General features: G+C 38.0%; 1 pseudogene across 1 annotated transcript; it reads left to right on the top strand.

Moving 5' to 3' along the window:
- Nucleotides 1-14,862: 14,862 nt before the first annotated feature.
- Nucleotides 14,863-15,430, top strand: LOC122434750 (annotated as a pseudogene). Its single transcript, XR_006267447.1, has one exon. The product of XR_006267447.1 is annotated as a selenoprotein H-like (transcript).
- Nucleotides 15,431-19,322: the final 3,892 nt, after the last annotated feature.

Raw genomic sequence — 19,322 nt, 5'->3', positions numbered from 1 at the left:
TTTCTCAGGAGACAGGTAAAGTGATTTGGTAGTCCCATCTCTTGAATTTTCCACAGTTTGTTGTGATCCACACAGTCAAACGCTTTAGTGTATCCTATATTATTTTAAATGAAGAACACTTTGCCTGCATGTGTATGGATAGGTGCACACATCCATATACAGTCACATGCAAAAGCATGCCATTTATGTATATTTTTGACTTTCAAGTTTCCTATTGTAGATCAAATCTGGCTCCAAGCTAAGTTTCAAGGGCTGTCTTTAGCTCTCTTCCTCCTATTTACATAAATTTCCCTTCTTACATTTACTTGTCTCGTCTAGGCATCTGTGTCCTCATATTACCAAGAAACTCTTACAGAAAATTCAGTACAAATATCCTTTTCCTGCAGAGTAAAAACTTGCTTCCATCTCCCTCATCAAAATGTAACAGTTACTCTCCTCCCAAGATTTTCTCATGTTTTCCATTGCCACTCCTAGATAACCTATGCAGACAATTTAGTAACTGCTAATGATTTTATACTTAAATTGAGACTTTCTTAAGACACTGCCCTAACCTAAAGTAATTGCTTTGATGGCAGAACTGTCAGGTGCTATAGGGAAGAAGGCAGACATTTCTTTGGTGCCTAAAACTGAGTCACTAACCAAAGTCTTTCTATAGATCTAGTGTGCTCACCTGTACAATAATAAAAAACATACAAACAAACCAAAAAAAAAAAAAACTCAATTGCAAGCTAACAAAGTTGGAAAAGGAAGGTTATAATGTTAGTATTATTGATAAGAGAGGATGCTAGCATCCTTGTAGAAGGAAAATGGTCTTAAATGTAAGTTCCACAGATGTGTAACCCTCTTGGCCATTAGTGACCTAGCTGGTTCCCAAAGAATTTTGAAACAGAGAAAAATAAGGAAAGTATCACATTTTCAGTTGTCTTGACAGATATGACTATCTCTGTGAAAACAGTCCTAGAAGAAACTATGATTATTGGCTTGGACATTTCCCCCAGTAGAGAAGGAAAGATGTGGTAATATCTCAGGAAATAGGCAGGGGGAACTTTAGGATATGATCACTGCCTATTTCCTGATGGATTACAGATTGAAACATGTATATTATCTAGGGTGAAACAGATCACCAGACCAGGCTGGATGCATGAGACAAGTGCTCGGGCCTGGTGCACTGGGAAGACCCAGAGGAATCGGGTGGAGAAGGTGGTGGGAGGGGGGATCGGGATGGGGAATGCATGTAAATTCATGGCTGATTCATGTCAATGTATGACAAAAACCACTACAATATTGTAAAGTAATTAGCCTCCAACTAATAAAAATAAATGGAAAAAAAATTAAAAAAAACTTTTTGCCCTTCAATAATATTTTACCTCTTGATTTAAAAGCTGAAATGTGAAGTTAAAAACAAGTTACACTGGACAAGAAAATATTTAATGAGAAATTAAATACCAGTGGATTTTACTTTTCCTTGATGTGTGCATTGTTAAAATAACAATAAGTCACACAGATAAAAGAAATATAAATTCAAACAATATATCACTGGTTTGGTTGTCTAAAAATTATGTCACATCTATGAAAACCCAATTCTTAAGTAAGACTTTAGCTGTCTATAGACTCATGAAATAAACACTGGAATAAATGTGTATATTAAATAAAATTTAGGCAGTGGGGCTTGCCACAATCTGCTGATCTTTCCTACTATATTGTGTTTCTTCTTAGGGGAATGTATGCAGGGCAATTTAGAGGAACTGAAGTGTTTTATGAGGGGAACAGGAGAATGAATAGAGATAGAGATAGAGAATAGGAAGTAAGGAATGCAGGTGGGCACATAATACAATCTAAATAAGAAATAAAGCTTTGAGTTTTTTTTTTTTCATTATTACATATTTTGATGATATGGAGATAGACTGTCTCAGTGACTTCTGAACAAGACACTCATGCTCTTTTATCCTAATAAATATAAATACTTTGGCCAGTTTTACTTATTTTCAAAATTTTACAAAACTTTTCTAATTTATCTTCTCATATTCACGTGGAATTTAGTATACCATTTCAGACCACTTGATCTATCAAATCTTTCAGTATACTCACTCAGAAAAGTTCACATTATGTCTTCTCAAGAAAGAGCATGAACTCAACACCATTGTAATAAAGTTTATTTTTTTGCCAATTGGAATATCTGAGTGATTAACCAAATATAACATGTTTATTAATAGGGGTTGTTTCTTTTTTACTTGAAAACTAATTAACAAATATAAGACTTTGTGGAGCTATGAAAAAAATTGCAATTTGCCCTCAAGGGGAAATGCCTTTAGTTTGATTTTGGCCAATTAATAAAACCTCTGAGATGTAATGCTAACACTAGAATTTGTACTCCTACATGAAAGGAATGTGAAGTGATCAGAAAAGTCTTAGAGGAGAAGAATTTTGACTGGGTATTAATAAGATGAGGGCCATAAAATAATGCAGAGAAAGAAAGGATTCCACATGAAGGAAATAGCTAGAGAATGACACAAATCTGGAAGTTAAGGGAGCTGAAATGTGCATAGATTATTTTACAGAGAATAGTTTGAAAAAGTAGAGCAGACAAATGTTTAGGGCTTCATAAGACCTTTAGATATGAAGTTGCAAATATAAAAGGATGAAGGACAGATTAGAGATTCTAAATTCAGAGCCAAGAAGTATTCCTGCATATGATAATGCAAAGGTAAATCACTCCAGCATTAAATTACACTGGGTTATACAAAAGACCTTGAGGTGTACTCCTTAACATTGTAAGAGCCACTTTCAAATTTTTTATGTGTATCGGGCACTGAAATCTTTATCGCTAAAGCCAGAAAATACATGGATTCTGAAAACAAATATGAAATGATGTGATAATCCACCCTACTCTCCCACCCACAAATTGTGGAGCTAAGCCTAATTCAATGCAGGTCACAACACTATATTGATAGGGCCAACTTACAAGGCCAACTTCATTCTACATCCATATCAATCTACCAACTGTTTCCTTTCAGATTTTTTTTTAAACAATCTTGTTTATAGGTTAGAAACTATTTTTTATCTAAGGTGACATGACTGTTGTGTTCACTTACCCTTCTTGGCCAGAGCAATTATTAGGTTCTGTGATACAAAGAAAGAGAGGTAGACCTTTGATCTTAAGTAAAAAGTTTAAAACACTGTTAGCCAAACAGCAACTGTTTGGAAAATATCAAACATATTTTGTACTGTAGATCAGAAGAGTAGAATATTCAACAATCTTCAGCTGGACAGGAGGCTAGTCCAAAAACACAGGCAAGGTGTATCTGAGTCTAGGTGGTAATGCTGAAACAGAAGAAAGAAAGAAAAAAGAAAAAAAAAAAAAAAGGCCTGACTGCAGAGATATTTTACTGCTAAAAGTTTTGTTAAGTTAAGTCTCATGTAAAAGAAATAAGCAGCCATCAACCTATTGCTGCAAATGCCATTATCGCCAGGTAGGGGTTTAATGTAGTTTTCTTTACAATAATAAATAAGAAAACTAGAGTGGAGTTGGGATGGAAGTAAGGGATGGGAGATATAGGGCCTTTTCTCCTGCCAGAGTAATTCACAATCCAGGTAATTTGAGTACTGTTGTTATAGATATAGCATCCATATATGAATTCTACTTTTTAATTTTCATCCAGGTTTTTAGCATTGTGTAGATTATTTGTTCAGAAAGTAGCTCTTGCCAATTTTTTAAAAAAACTGCTTATTGAAATAATATTATACAAATCATAAAATTCACCCATTATAAGTGTACAATTCAATGAATTTTAGTATATTTGCAGTGCTATACACCCATCACCCAAGTCGAATTTTAGAAGATTTTCAGCATCCCCAAAAGAAACTTTGTGTCCATTTATAATCATTCTCTAATTTTTTTGCCAATTTGTACTATGCTCTGATCAGAAACTCGACTTGTCTATGAAGCATCAAACCAGACATGAGCCGGGCTTTCCCCAAAGCAGTTCTCAAAGTCTCTTTCATAAGATATTGTGAGGCAGGGACTCCATGGACAATATTTATATACCTTAATATATACTATAAAAGCCGATGGAGCTAAGGATAAGAGGGAAGGAGAAATTGGGAGGGAGCACCATTACAGTGCATCAGAGAACTATCTTGTTTTTCTTTTCCTTCTATTCACTCTATGTGCCTCATAAGTAGTCAGATTTTTTAACATGAGTTTTATCACTATGGAATGTGGAAAAGGTGAAGATAACATATGCATTACTGCTGCAGAACAGGATGAACTGAAGATAGAAGTAGGTGTTAATCACCTGAGATATAAATACATTTTTTAGGTTCAGTTATGGATCAATGACTAATGGAACACTTAAAGTCTCCCACTCTGCCCTGTATTCAATCTATCAATCTGGTCAAGATACCCCTCTTTTATTTGGGCTCTTGATAAGTAGCCAAAGTATTTTGTAGTTGATCTTCCTTAGGTCTGATTTTCCTAAGAGCATGTTTGCATCAGCTGAAATATTCTTCTTTTCAATAGCCTCTTTTGGCTTGTGTATCAGGAAACCATGATGCCTGATCCAAACATGTCTTTAAGATGGATACATAAATTGACCTTCAATTAGGCTCCAGGTTAAGACAACAAGGGGAAATAAATAATTTATTTTCTCTCCCTCTTTTTTATTTTATTTCTGCTCACATTTTGATATTTGCTAAAATAAAAATTCATAACACTAAAGGTAAGCAATGGTTAGAACTGGACATGGAACAAGAGACTGGTTCCAAATCGGGAAAGGAGTACATCAAGGCTGTATATTGTCACCCTGCTTATTTAACTTCTATGCAGAGTACATCATGAGAAACCCTGGGCTGGATGAAGCACAAGCTGGAATCAAGATTGCTGGGAGAAATATCAATAACCTCAGATATGCAGAAGACACCACCCTTAGGGCAGCAAGCGCAGGGGAACAAAAGAGCCTCTTGATGAAAGTGGAAGAGGAGAGTGAAAAAGCTGGCTTAAAACTCAACATTCAGAAAACTAAGATCATGCATCAGATCCCATCATTTCATGGCAAATAGATGGGGAAACAATGGAAACAGTGAGAGACTTTATTTTGGGGGGCTCCCAAATCACTGCAGATGGTGACTGCAGACATGAAATTAAAAGACAGTTGCTCCTTGGAAGAAAAGCTATGATCAACCTAGACAGCATATTAAGAAGCAGAGACATTACTTTGCCGACAAAGGGCCATCTAGTCAAAGCTATGGTTTTTCCAGTAGTCGTGTATGGATGTTAGAGTTGAACTATAAAGAAAGCTGAGTACTGAAGAATTGATGCTTTTGAACTGTGGTGTTGGAGAAGACTCTTGAGAGTTCCTTGGACTGCAAGGAGATCCAACCAGTCCATCCTAAAGGAAATCAGTCCTGAATATTCATTGGAAGGACTGATGCTGAAACGGAAACTCCAATACTTTGGCCACCTGATGTGAAGAACTGACTCATTGGAAAAGACCCTGATGCTGGCAATGATTGAAGGCAGGTGGAGAAGGGGACGAGAGAGGATGAGATGGTTGGATGGCATCACTGACTCTATGGACATGAGTTTGAGTAAGGTCCAAGAGTGAGCTCTGGGAGTTGGAAGCCTGGCGTGGCTCAGTCCATGGGGTCACAAAGATTCGGACACGACTGAGTGACTGAACTCTACTGAACTGAAAGGCAAGCATCTCCACTGAATATCCAGTAAAATTATCTTAGGCTCAAGGGGTCATGCTTTGGCCTAATAATTTTAAGTCTACCATACCAGGTCTTTCAATATATACCCGTTCCTATTGTATACAGTGTCTACTATCTACTCCTTTTTGGAACCAAACATCATTCTCCCTTGCACACCTTGCCGCATGCTCCACCCTTCATCCTCTAGATTCTTTGCAACAAGCTTTACAAGGAACGTGTTAGATAATTGGAACTCTGGTCATGGGGGAATAAACCTGTGACACTGAAATGTGTTGTTCAATTTTATCAATTTTTGCAAGTGTCAAAGGTTACATCACCTCCCACAGGTGAAGGAAGAAATTCTGATCCCTGCCAAACATGTCCGTGGGGAAGCTTATTGCAATAAAACTTTAGACCAGATAATTATGAAATGTCTGTCAGTCTGCAGTAAAGAAATCATGCCATGCACGGTTTTCCTTCTTTGCTACCAATTTTTTCTCCTAGTTTCTAGTAGTTTGTCAACTAGATTCCTGTAGGCGAACTAATCGGCAACAGCATTCATAACAGAAGCATATACCACAGATGTTGAGAATAATTAGGGACAAACCAGCAAATTCTGAATGGAAGCTTCTAATCTGTCACTTTCCCGTCATTAGTAAGTGATAGAGCCAAGATTTTATTCACTTTTGCAGCATATAGGATAGTTAACACTGCTTCTAGTTCTGACAAAGGCAAATTGGAAATTAAAAAAAAAATGAAGCAGCCATTATGTGTAAAATTTATATGTTGGCATTTATAATTAATAAAAGACAGCCTAATGATATAATGGAAAATAATATGAAGTAGTATTTCTTGATGTACATACTCTGATTTATACAATATTATTAGAATAATGGCAACCACTTACTCAATTACATATATTCCAGGCAATGTATTAAGAGTTTTAGATTTGCACGTATTAACTCATAATCTTCACTATTTAAAGTTGGTGAATTTAGTATCTCAATTTTACAAGTGATGATACTGAGGCACAGAGTTGTTCAGTAACTTGATCGGGGTCAACACAATTAGTGGTAAAGCTGAAATTTGAATCCAGGTGGTGTGGCCCAGATAGTGTACTTTTAACCAATACACTGGACTGCATCTGGGACTCTCAGAATAACATGATTCCCTCATTCTAGGTATATTGCATTTTTCATCATAGTAACTCAAACTTCTAAGATGCAATTTAGTACTCTAAGCAATAAGCTTCCCAGGTAGGGGTAGTGGTAAGAAAAACCCACCTGCCAATGTAGGAGATGTAAGAAACACAGGTTTGATCCCTGGGTAGGGAAGATTCCCTGGAGAAGGGCATGGCAACCGACTCCAGTATTCTTGCCTGGAGAATCCCATTGTCAGAGGAGCCTGGTGGGGTATAGTCCATGGGGTCGCAAAGAGTTGGGTATGATTGAATAACAGCACACACACGCAAACAATAAGCAGCTGGTTGTGCCAGATTCTATCCATACCTAAGTCATTCTCTTATAGGAAATCAGACTTTAGGAGATTATAGTTTTAGACAGTTAGGATCACATTAAATTTACTGCTGAAGTAATGTGGTAATCCATTAAATGGTACCCTTGAATACAGTTAGAAATATAAGCCTCTAAAATAGTGTATATAACCCTCAAGCAAAATTCATCATAAGGGCTTCTTTCTCAAATCCTCACAGTGTTAACTTTCTGTCATACACAAGATACCTTCTTAAGCACTATTATAATTGAGATTAGTTATTGTGGTTATGACATGACAAAAAGTATCTGGTATCTCTTTGCTGGGAAAATTCAGAAATGGCTACAATATAAATGACATTATGGTTAGGTACTTTTATTGGGTTATGGGTTTTAAATGTGTCATATTCCTCTAATGCACTACATTCTAGCACCAAAAATTGAATGTATCATTTGTTCTCCATCTCTCCACTTACCTAAGGCAGCAGCTCTCATAGATAGGGCATCAGATATTTTCATCACTTCCACCTCTTGTCTCTCTTCCCTGTATACCCTTATCTCTAAATGGTATAGTTAAGATTATATTCCCAAAGTGGGTTGCATTATGTCATTTAACATCCTTAAAAGCCATTATCATTCCCTAATCTTACTTCAGTCATTACTTCTACAATTAAACATTCCTTAGTATATTTTTTCAAGTCTTTGATAAGCTGCTTCCAAACTATTCTAACTTCTACTCTCATTATTTACACTTAATATCATATGCTATGCCCCAGTAGCTCCAGAATATTTGACATGCTCTAGGCACATTGTTTCATCTTTCTGCTACTGCTTCTTTACTCATTTACTTTGTGGGAGCAAGAAAGGATATGGATTCTGTGGTCAGATTACCTTATTTTGAATCTCAGCTCTAATGCTTACCAGAATTGTGGCTTTACACATGCTACTTCGTTTTTCTGATTACTCTGTAGATCATTCTCCTCATCTGTAAGGTGGATAATGATAATGCCTACCATATAGGGTTGTTGTGAAGACTAAATGAGCTAAACATGTGACATATTTTCAAAATTTCCTGCCAGATAGTGAGCTCTTAACAATCATTACATTTTATTGTTGTTGTTATTATTCCCACAACCCAGAACATTTTCCTGCCAACTGCACCTATTGATAGTTTATGTTCCTGTCAAGGATCAGCTCGAATGCCACCACCCCCATGAAGCCTTTGCCTGGCTATGTAATCAGGACCCATAACACTAACAGTAATTTTTGCCTTCAGTTTTCCTATATAGTGTAGGAACACCAGTGAAAGGAGTATCATTTAATTTAACCTAGATGCCTTTTCTACACTCCTTTTCAATCATTAACCCAGCATGCCACAAATGAGCTGCCAATGAAAACAGATGCCATGTGGGCAGCGCTTCCTCACTGCCCCAGTTGTATAAGATATGCACATATGCTATATGACAGTTTGTTCTGATTCAGACTTTCTAATGGTAGTGTCTGCATAGTCATAATACATTTGTTTACCATGTACTAACTCAGAAACGGTTACAGCTTGGGTCTTTTGAAATGTTCAGGGTAGAGGGTTTCAAATAGTTTCTACCTATCTTACTAACCTGCTAAGTACCAAAATCTTTAAGATAGTTTTCAGCCTCTTTTTCAACCCAGGGACAGTTGAAAGTTGACAGGTTGGTAGATATTCTACATTTTACAGGGCATTGAAGAGATGTTGGAATGAAATGTGCTCCAAAAATATAGTTGAAGTCACTCCAGGACACTTTTTAGTGGATCACTGAGGCTAGAAATCCATGCCCTGAGACTGAACAGGTGAGATAAAACATTATTCTCAACTGAACAGTTCTGTTGTTATAGTTTTACTTAACTACCTGCAGTTCTTCAAATGTACCATATTCTCTCTCCTCTTCAGGTCTTTATACATAATGATCCCTCTGCCTGAAAAGCCAGTTTTTTGCTACCCCCACCTCTCTGCTTATCTACATCTCTCTATGTACAAGTCTCACTGGGACTTCTTTTAAATTTGAAATATAGTTGATTTGTGATATTATATTAGTTTCAGGTGTACAGCATGTGATTGAGTGTTCTTATAGCTTATGCTTCATTACTACAAAATAATGGCTATACTTCCCTGTGCTATACAATATATCTTTGTTGTTTATTTTATGCATAATAGTTTGTATCTCTTAATCCCATACCCCTATCTTTGGCCCTGACCACTTTCCTCTCCCCAGGTAACCACTAGTTTTTTCTCTATAATTGTGAATCTCTTTCTGTTTTGTTATATTAAGAAAAAATACACAAAGAATAAAGCAAATGAATGAACATGACAAAACAGAAAGAGACTCACTAGGACTTCTGAGATACCTTCCCTGGACCTACCAAAGTTGATTTGCTATCTCTGTGACTTGTCTCTGCAACCTACACTTCTACCTCATAGCTCCTATCACTCTGAGTTATAAGTGTCTGTTTGCTTATCTGCTTTCACTGACTAGACTGAAAAGAACTTGAGATTCATATTGTATCTTTTTCATTTTTATATTTCTCATGCTTTGGCATATAATTTCTAATGCTTCCTCATGAAAAAAGGAAGCTCAGTAAATGTCATGAAGTGAATCCATTGGTTTTGCCATAAAAACACCAACATTGACACCTGACCTCATTTGCTTCTTTCCTAACCCAATAGTAGATGCATGAAGATACAGCATTCAGTAGAGAAGTTGTCTTGGAGCGGTTAGCACACAACCTTCAGAATCACACAGAGATACACATTCAAATTCCAGCTGTAACAATGATTATTCTTGTGACCTCAGGCAGATTACTTCTCTTCTGTGAGCCTGTGTTTCTGCATCCGGGAACTGTGAATCATTCACTAACCTCTCCTTGTAGAAAGTGGTCATAAAGATTTTATGAGATGTTGCATACAAAATACTTCACATAGTTCCTGATGTCCCATAAGCATTTTATCAATAATGATTATCTATTATTATCATTAGGTTTAATTATAGCCAGAAAATAGATAACATAGTATTAATGTAAGAAATGTGAGGAGACTACCTTTATATCAATTTTCTTAGTTGATTAAAAACATTTATGGTAGAATATCTATTAAAATGTATAGAATCAGGTGGTATCTGAAGACAGCCATAATGAACCTGACTTTGTCAGTACTTTGATGCTTTTAGTATATTTTTTTTCCCTTCATGCTGCTAAATTTCCTCACTTCTTTCTGATAGATTTTCCCCTCAATTTCTTGATTTCCTTTGCTGAAACCCCTAAATGTTGGTGTGAGGAAAATGTTAGTGCTGTGGATTAATTACCTTTTCTGTTCCTATAACATAATAGTAACTAAAAGTTACCATTTTTCTATATTCTAAGGCCTAGTGATCACACTCACTTTCTGGAAAAATATGAAATGGGTTTTACTCCGATTTTTCTTATGGTTACAAATGTATATGTATTTACCTCAAGATTGTGAAGCCTGTTATGGGAACCTTAAAGTAGCATTTAATTGTCACTATAAACATGTCACCTCTTGATCTTTTAACTTCTCTATTTTCTTACTCCTCTGCCATAAGAAAGGCCAAGGTGTATCCAAATAATGAGTCAACACCATTTATAAATACCCTTAGTAAATGAAGCACATCATACATGAGGAATTCCACAGAAACTTATATAAAAAGGATAAAGCTAAATCAGAACATAATCAATAAATTTAGGTAAGGCCTATAAAGGCATAATTAGCTGGCCTTTGGGCAAACTTTCCTAAATGTGTTCAACAACATTTTTGTTGTTGTTGCACACATTATCATTTATTAGACATAAATAAATATTTCATGGTTAGGCTGAAAGTTTAGACCAAATTAAAAGTGAATTGCAAGGATCAAATGATTTTCTTAATTATTTTCTTACTCTATTTTCCTTTTTATTAAAAAAAATCTTGATTTTAAGAGCTACTTTTAAAACCATTTAAGATTATTCACCATGACATCAAATAGAATTGATCCACTATTTCCCCCTCATAGGAATTTGCTGTGCTTTCTCACTACCCAAAGTAAAATTAATTTCTTTAAGCATCTCATGTATCTTGTCTGTTACATTCATATCTAATGCAAATTATTAAACATTGCCACTTCTCGTAACCTTCATTCAAAGGGGACTGGCATTTCAATTTGGTTTAGTAACTAATTATTTTATCCCACTTTAAAGATGGACAAAGGCATAACAGTTTCTTAATAACCAGTTTCCACAGAAGCCCCACTGTACATACACAATCAAGTGTGTCTGTAGAGAGATACAGAGAAGTCTTTGTAGGCCTTTGTAGGCCTTCGACAGAACACAACATGGATAACAGGGTAGAGAAGAACCAACAAGTAGCTGTTTTCTAAGAATGGTATATTACTTGAAGAAGTTTCCATTTCAAAATGCCTTCAGGTGTGAGAAAAAAATTTAGGACACCCTTTAATGCATTATGAACAAGTGGGGATGCACTACATAATGTTGGTATTCTGGGAGACCTTGGATCAAGAAGGATAAATCAATACTTCATACGTATATAACTTTTTCCTTTAAAGAAGCTCAAAGTCTTGTTTTCTTCATCTGAACAAAGTTGAAGCAACCCCAAAACTCTTACTGAAAACTTAATTTTCTTTTAATAAATTTGTGTAAATATCAGATAATCTTTCACTCAAAGTCCTAGTAAGCAGTTCTGTGTATTTCACTCCTGTTTTACATAGAGAGTGTCTAGGATGTTAATGAGTGTTCAGGTTTTTGAATGCATAATGATATTTCCCCATGTAGGCCAGAGAAAAGGCAGTTTGGTTGAATGCTCCTTTCTTTCCTTTCTTCCATACCCATGTGCTATATTAGGATTTTGAAAAATGTAAGGAACAGTAACATTCCACTTTTCCACCTATCAGATTTCTAGCAAAATCAGTCACCTGGAGAACAACTGAAAGCCAGAATTAAATGAATCACCTGAGAACAGCAAATAATGAAAAAAAAAATCTGTTTTAGAGCCTTGGTCTTGTACTCTTAGACAAGCATGTATAGAAAATTGAGGTTAGCATTTTACCTAGCTTGTCTCCCTGATTTCCTCTGAAAACACTATGCCTACCTTGTCTTAGAATGTATAGCTATTTTAGAGATATTAGCAGACACTGTTCAAAATATATGTCCACAGCTATGAAAATTGATAGCTAACTCACAGAAGAGGAAATAAACTATGATTTAATAGGACCATCAAACTATAGTCATTAGTTGACCAATGATTAGATGATTCATTTAATCATTCCACACATACCTATTGAAAGAATATTTTGTGCAAATGGAACAATATGCACAAATGTATGGGTATATGAGAGCATTGCTTGTAGGGGGAACAGAAAACATTGAGTGTGACTAAATAAAAGGAACATTAGGACAAGGGACTAGACAGCAATGGTGATAATCAGAGGTGGGAGCCAGAGTGTAGAGGGTCTTCAGTGCTCAGAATTTGAATTTTATTTGGGGATAATGAGAAGCCACCACCAGAAGCTTTTAAGTTTGAGAGTAACATGATTGGATTTGTGTTTTGGAAAACTCACTCTGTGAAAATGCGGGAAGCAATAGGAGTATTCTGTTTTTGCTTGCATAAAAAAGGGAAATATATATATATATATATATATATATATATATATATATATATATATATATACACATAATATATAATATTCATGAATTTGCTTTGAAAGGACAAATAAAAACTGTGAATACTGGATGCCTCTGAGGGAGGAAAATGAGGATCTGTGACTTAGGCTTTGTTTTGCTTGGGGGAGACTTACTTTTTGCTGTCTACCCTTTACACTGTTTGATTTTCACTATGTGTCTTAGCCCTCATTCTCTGTAAGTAGAGCCTGAGGCTAGATTAACGTGCTGACAGTTTATTTGGGAGGGCAAGTATAGGAATTTGAAGGTAAAGAACAAAAGGGTAAGTGAGACAAGGAAAGGCACGAAGCAGTGGCAGGCAGTGAATTCCTGAGCTGGTTTTTGCTTCATCACGGGCACTGTGGAGAGACATGGTTGTTCTCAGCAGGTGTGTTTGTTCAGCACCACTGTTGCTCGACTTTTCTGGAAAGCTTGAAAAGAGGACCTGCTTCTTGGAGTAGTCCTCTGAATCCTGAAGGGAGAAGGGGTTTATCTGCCTGACTCCTTTATTGATCAAGTTCACCTCATGGGGAGCTAATACCCACTACTTCCAGATTGCATCATCTCGGTACTCAGAGGGCATTCAGGAAGCCAGATCACGCAGCATGGTGGCACATTTCATTCATGTCCAAAAATGGCTTACTACATTTAGGCTTGGCATATGAAATACAGTGAGTATGTCAGTCTAAGGCTTTGACTTGGATTGCAGCCAGCTCAGTGAACTCCACAAAGGAGGTACAGTCCAAGAAGTGGGCAAACATATGTGAAAAAAACAGACTTTTGATGCATTTTGAGAAAGTACATAGATTTGTATCCAGAACATTTTTTAATGTATCATTTTTAAGGCTACTGGGGAAAAGAACATGCTTATTCTAATAGCAGTGTGAAAGGTGATTTGCAGAAAGACTAGAGGTGAAGAGTCTATTTAGGGGGTGATATTGTAGCATATTTAAAAGCAGAGACATTACTTTGCCAACAAAGGTCCATCTGGTCAAGGCTATGGTTTTTCCAGTGGTCATGTATGGTTGTGAGAGTTGGACTGTGAAGAAAGCTGAGTGCCAAAAAAATTGATGCTTTTGAACTATGGTGTTGGAGAAGACTCTTGAGAGTCCCTTGGACTGCAAAGAGATCCAGCCAGTCCATCCTAAAGGAGATCAGTCCTGGGTGTTCATTGCAAGGACTGAGGCTGAAGCTGAAACTCCAATACTTTGGCCACCTCATGCGAAGAGTTGACTCATGGTAAAAGACCCTGATGCTGGGAGGGATTGGGGGCAGGAGGAGAAGGGGACGACAGAGGATGAGATGGCTGGATGACATCACCAACTCGATGGGCATGGGTTTGGGTAGACTCTGGGAGTTGGTGATGGACAGGGAGGCCTGGCGTGCTGCGATTCATGGGGTCGCAAAGAGTCGGACACGACTGAGTGACTGAACTGAACTGAACTGACTGTGGCTGTTTCATTGACAACAGATGAACTAAAGCAGTAGAAATAAGAAGACATATAAGAAATATTCAAAAAATAGTTTCCATGAGATTAGGTTACTGACTGATTGTTAATAACAAGGCAGAAGATGTCAAGAATGACTGTAAGACTTATATGTTAGACTATAGATAAGGAAAACTGGAAGAATAACTCAACTCGATTTCTGAGGGAAGGTAATGAGGTCAATTTTGTCCATGTTGAACTGAAGATGACAGAAGATACATTCTGATAATGATATCCTGTTTATAGTTGGAAATATATACCTGAAGTTCAAAACGAGATCAAGCATCTATCCGAGACATTTTGGACCATATGGATATAAATGGTGGGTAAACTTGAGTTGTTTGAAAGAATGGAAGAGATCATCAAAGGGTATTTTCATTAACATCTGTATAAAAGGAAGAAATAGCCTGGACTGCCGTTCTGAGCTCGGAGCCGGCCTGGCATGTACCTGGTGGCCGCGGCTGCGTCCTGTCCCCAGCCAGGCCCCAGGCGCCATGGCGTCCCACGGGAGGAAGCCAGGCAGCGGCGGCGCTGGCCGCAGCGGCCGAGAAGCGGGAGAAGCCGGCCGGCGGCCAGGATGGGAGAGTGGAGGGGCCGCATCGAGCACTGCAGGAACTGACGCGTCTACCGGCGCGACGCCGCGGCTCTGAGCCAGGCACTGCGCCTGCAGGCCCCGGAGCTGGCGGTGAAGGTGAACGCCGCCAGGCCGCGGAGGGGCAGCTTCGAGGTGACGCTGCTGCGCGCCGACGGCAGCAGCGCGGAGCTCTGGACCGGTCTTCAGAAGAGGCCCCCACGCAAACTCAAGTTTCCGGAGCCTCACGTGGTGCTGGAGGAGCTGAAGAAGTACCTTTTGTAGGGAGGTGGGGCCGAAGGCGTCTCGCTGAGCCTCTGTCCCTGGTGATGTTGGAGCATTTATGACGGGACATGGCCAAACTTCAGTCATGTCCCCGAAGCTGTGGTTTCCTTCCCTCCAGAAACGATGATTCAGTTGTGAGGCAATCCTCTAGTAAGACATTGAAAAGTTCTTGGATTTGGTTTAATAAAAATTAAAGGATTTGAGTTGATATAAAAAAAAAAGGAAGAAATACATGCAGTACATTTAGAAATGTATCCATCATAATGATGAACCTATTTTCAGGGAAGGAATGGAGACACAGATAGAGAGAAGAGACTTATGGACACAGTAGGGGAAGGAAAGAGTGGGACAAATGGAGAAATTAGCATCAACATATATACGCTATCATGTGGAAAACAGATAGCTGGTGTGAAGTTGCTGTATAACACAGTTTTATGCTCTGTGATGACCTAGAGGGCCAGGATGAGGGAAAGGAGGGAGGATCAAGAAGGAGGGTATATGTGTATAGTTATGGTTGCTTCACACTGCTGTACAGCAGAAAGCAACACAACATTGTAAAGTAATTAACCTCCAATTAAAAATAATTTTTAAAAAGGAATAAAAAAGAAATGTATCCATCAAAATGATTTGTCTTAACACTTAATAAGTACTTTAGTTTTATTAAGCAGAAAAATTGAAGCTACACTACCAGTAGTCAATCAACATATATGGATCCCCATCATGAATAGATCATGATGCTAAGTGTTCTGAGGCAATAATAAAGTAAATGGTAGGCAGGATACCTCACAGACATGCTGACAATATAAGGCAAAGATAAACTAGATGCACAAAACATAGACATTAACCACTTAATAAAAGCTACTACAGACATTATTAATCAAACCTGTATACACGCAAAGCAACCAAAATATATATGCATAGTAACCACAAATATGTTTAAAAGACAAAAAGTTATTTATTAATCTGAACAGAGTTGTTATGGAACCACTCTTTGTTATGCTTAACACATAACAATAATTATGTCAGTGGTCATAGTATCTTGATTAATCATAGATAATCTTTACTCAGGTCTCAGTCAGTCATTCAGTTGTTCAGTTGTGACCCCATGGACTGCAGCATGCCAGGCTTCCCTGTCCATTACCAATTCTGAGAGCTTACTCAAACTCATGTCCATCGAGTTGGTGATGCCATCCAACCATCTCATCCTCTGTCATCCCAATCTCCTGCCTTCAATCTTTCCCAGCATCAGGGTCATTTCTGATGTCTGTTCTTTGCATCAGGTGGCCAAAGTATGGGGGTTTCAGCTTTAGCATCACTCCTTCCAATGAATATTCAGGGCTGATTTCCTTTAGGATTGATTGGTTTCACCTCCTTGCAGTCCAAGGGACTCTCAAGAGTCTTCTCCAGCACAACAGTTCAAAAGCATCAATTCTTCAGTGCTCAGCATTCTTTATGGTTCAACTCTCACATCCATACATGACTACTGGAAAAACCATAGCTTTGACTAGATGAACCTTTGTTAGCAAAGGAATATCTCTGCTTTTGAATATGCTGTCTAGGTTTGTCATAGCTTTTCTTCCAAGGAGCAAACATCTTTTAATTATATGGCTGCAGTCACCATCTACAGTGATTTTGGAGCCAGAGAAAATAAAGTCACTGTCTGTCACTGTTTCCATTGTTTCCCCATCTGTTTGCCATGAAGTGACGAACCAGACGCCATGATCTTCATTTTTTGAATGTTGAGTTTTAAGCCAGCTTTTTCACTCTCTTCTTTCACGTTCATCAAGAGGATCTTTAGTTCCTTTTTGCTTTCTGCCATAAGTGTGGTGTCATCTGCATATCTGAGGTTATTGATATTTCTCCTGGCAATCTTGATTCTAGCTTATGCTTCATCCAGCCTGGCATTTCACATGGTGTACTCTGCATATAAGTTAAATAAGCACAGTGACAATGTACAACTTTGACATACTCCCTTCCCAATTTGAAGCCAGTTCATTGTTCATGTCTGGTTCTAACTGTTGCTTCTTGACCTGCATACAGATCTCTCAGGAGGCAGGTCAGGTGGTCTGGTATTCCCATCTCTTGAAGAATTTTCCACAGTTTGTTGTGATCCACACAGTCAAAGGCTTTAGAATAGTCAGTGAAGTACAAGTAGATGTTTTTTCTGGAATTCTATTGCTTTTTCTATGATTCAACAGATGTTGGCAATTTGATCTCTGGTTCCTCTGCCTTTTCTAAATCCAGCTTGAACATCTGGGAGTTCTCGGTTCACATACTGTTGAAGCCTCGTTTGGAGAATTTTGAACATTACTTTACTAGCATGTGAAATGAGTGGAATTGTGCGGTAATTTGAACATTCTTTGGCATTGCTTTTCTTTGGGATTGGGATGAAAACTTACTCAGGTCTAAAGGATCCAGATGGAGAGCAGTATAAACACGAATATTTTCAGGCCCAAAATTCAGTGATGGGAAGAACTGACTTTGAGATAATAAATCTTGTTGGTATAGACTAAGTTTAAGTTTTAAACCTTTGCTGAATCATGTCCTACTCTGCAACCCCATGGCCTGTAGCCTGCCAGACTCCTCTGTCCATGGAATTATCCAGACAAGAATACTCGAGTGGATTGCCATTCACTTCTCCAGGGGATCTTTCTAACCCAGGGATAAAACCCAGGGCTTCCGCATTGCGGGTGGAATCTTTACTGTTTGAGCCACCAGGGAATATATAAACTTGGCTAATTCAAGACTAAGTGATAAGAGTAGACTAGTTTCCCCCTGAACCAGAATGCTCATCATTTATCAAATATTTATTATGTGTTGAATACTCTATACTTTAAATCATTTATCTCATTTAGCAGTTATAATTATTCCAAGGCAAAAATCCCTATTTTACAGTGAGGAGACTAAGATTCAGACAGGCTGTCATTTTCCCAGGCATGTGCAAAAGTTGTAGTCCTGATTAAAATTGCGGTAGCCATTATTAGCACCCTCCAATGTATTCAGTTCTCTTTTCATTCTAGTGTACAGAGGATTATACTTCCCCACCTCCTTGAAATTAGAGGAGGCCATATAACTAGTTCTGCCTGATGTAATGAGATCAAAAGTGGCACGTCACTTACTAAAAGAAGCATTGAAATGCTTGGGCTCAACTCTCAAGCCGTGTCTTCCCATGTTGCAGTGGACCCTTGAGTTTTGTTTTAAAATGACAGCATGTTAAGTTAGTGGAGATTCCATCAATTTGAATGACAGTTATGTGGAGCAAAGTTCCTTAACCTCCTACTCCCTACCCTCTGGTCAGCCTACATTGGATATGTAACAATAGGAAGAAATAAACTGTCAGGGAATGTTTAACAGGAGGATTCCTTTGTGCTGTTGCTCATAAATTCTCTGTTCCTTATCAGTTTCTGGCAACAGAAACAAGTGTAACAACACACCACTCCCAGAACTGAGGTCATAGGATGAGACATGCATGAATCTCCTTCAGTAAACATTCTCCTTATGACAAAACTGCTTAGTCTCGATCCTCTTTCTTGAGATATGGATTGTCTCCTGACCCTATGACCATTGTTAATCCCTTGTTCCCTTGAGAATGGCCATTGTACCTTTGGTTTCCTGATCTTTATCATTGTCAAAAGAAATTCCTTGTACAACAGCCTATATATACTCACAGAAAGATCATTAAAGTACCTTTGCTCCATCAGAGCTTGGGTCCCCGTGTCTTTCTTTCTTTCTCTCTCTCTCTCCCCTCCCCCCTCCGGCTAATTCTCTGGAGTGTAGAAACCTGCCAACCTCATTCTCCTGATCGGGTTTTCAAGACCTCCTCGAGAGGGCGCCCTGTGCCTTCGTGACCGGTGCAATCCTTGTTCTAGGGTTTTATTGGTTCTTTGCATAAACCAGGGAGTATCAGCTTCTTTCTTTCTTTCACTTTCTTATCGTCGACTCCGGACAACCAGGTTCCGGTCCATTAAAGGACCGCAACAATAAACCTTTGTTATTTTATTTAAGCCCCTGAGATTTTGGAGTTTGTCGATACCACAAAAATAGCCTAGCCTATCTTGACTCACAAACAGTCTCCATATATTTGCTCCATATTCTGCC

Source organism: Cervus canadensis, chromosome X, assembly GCF_019320065.1.
Source record: "Cervus canadensis isolate Bull #8, Minnesota chromosome X, ASM1932006v1, whole genome shotgun sequence".
NCBI lineage: Eukaryota > Metazoa > Chordata > Mammalia > Artiodactyla > Cervidae > Cervus > Cervus canadensis.
The sequence above is the reverse complement of the archived record's forward strand: the minus strand, read 5'-3'. Positions and strand labels throughout refer to the sequence as shown.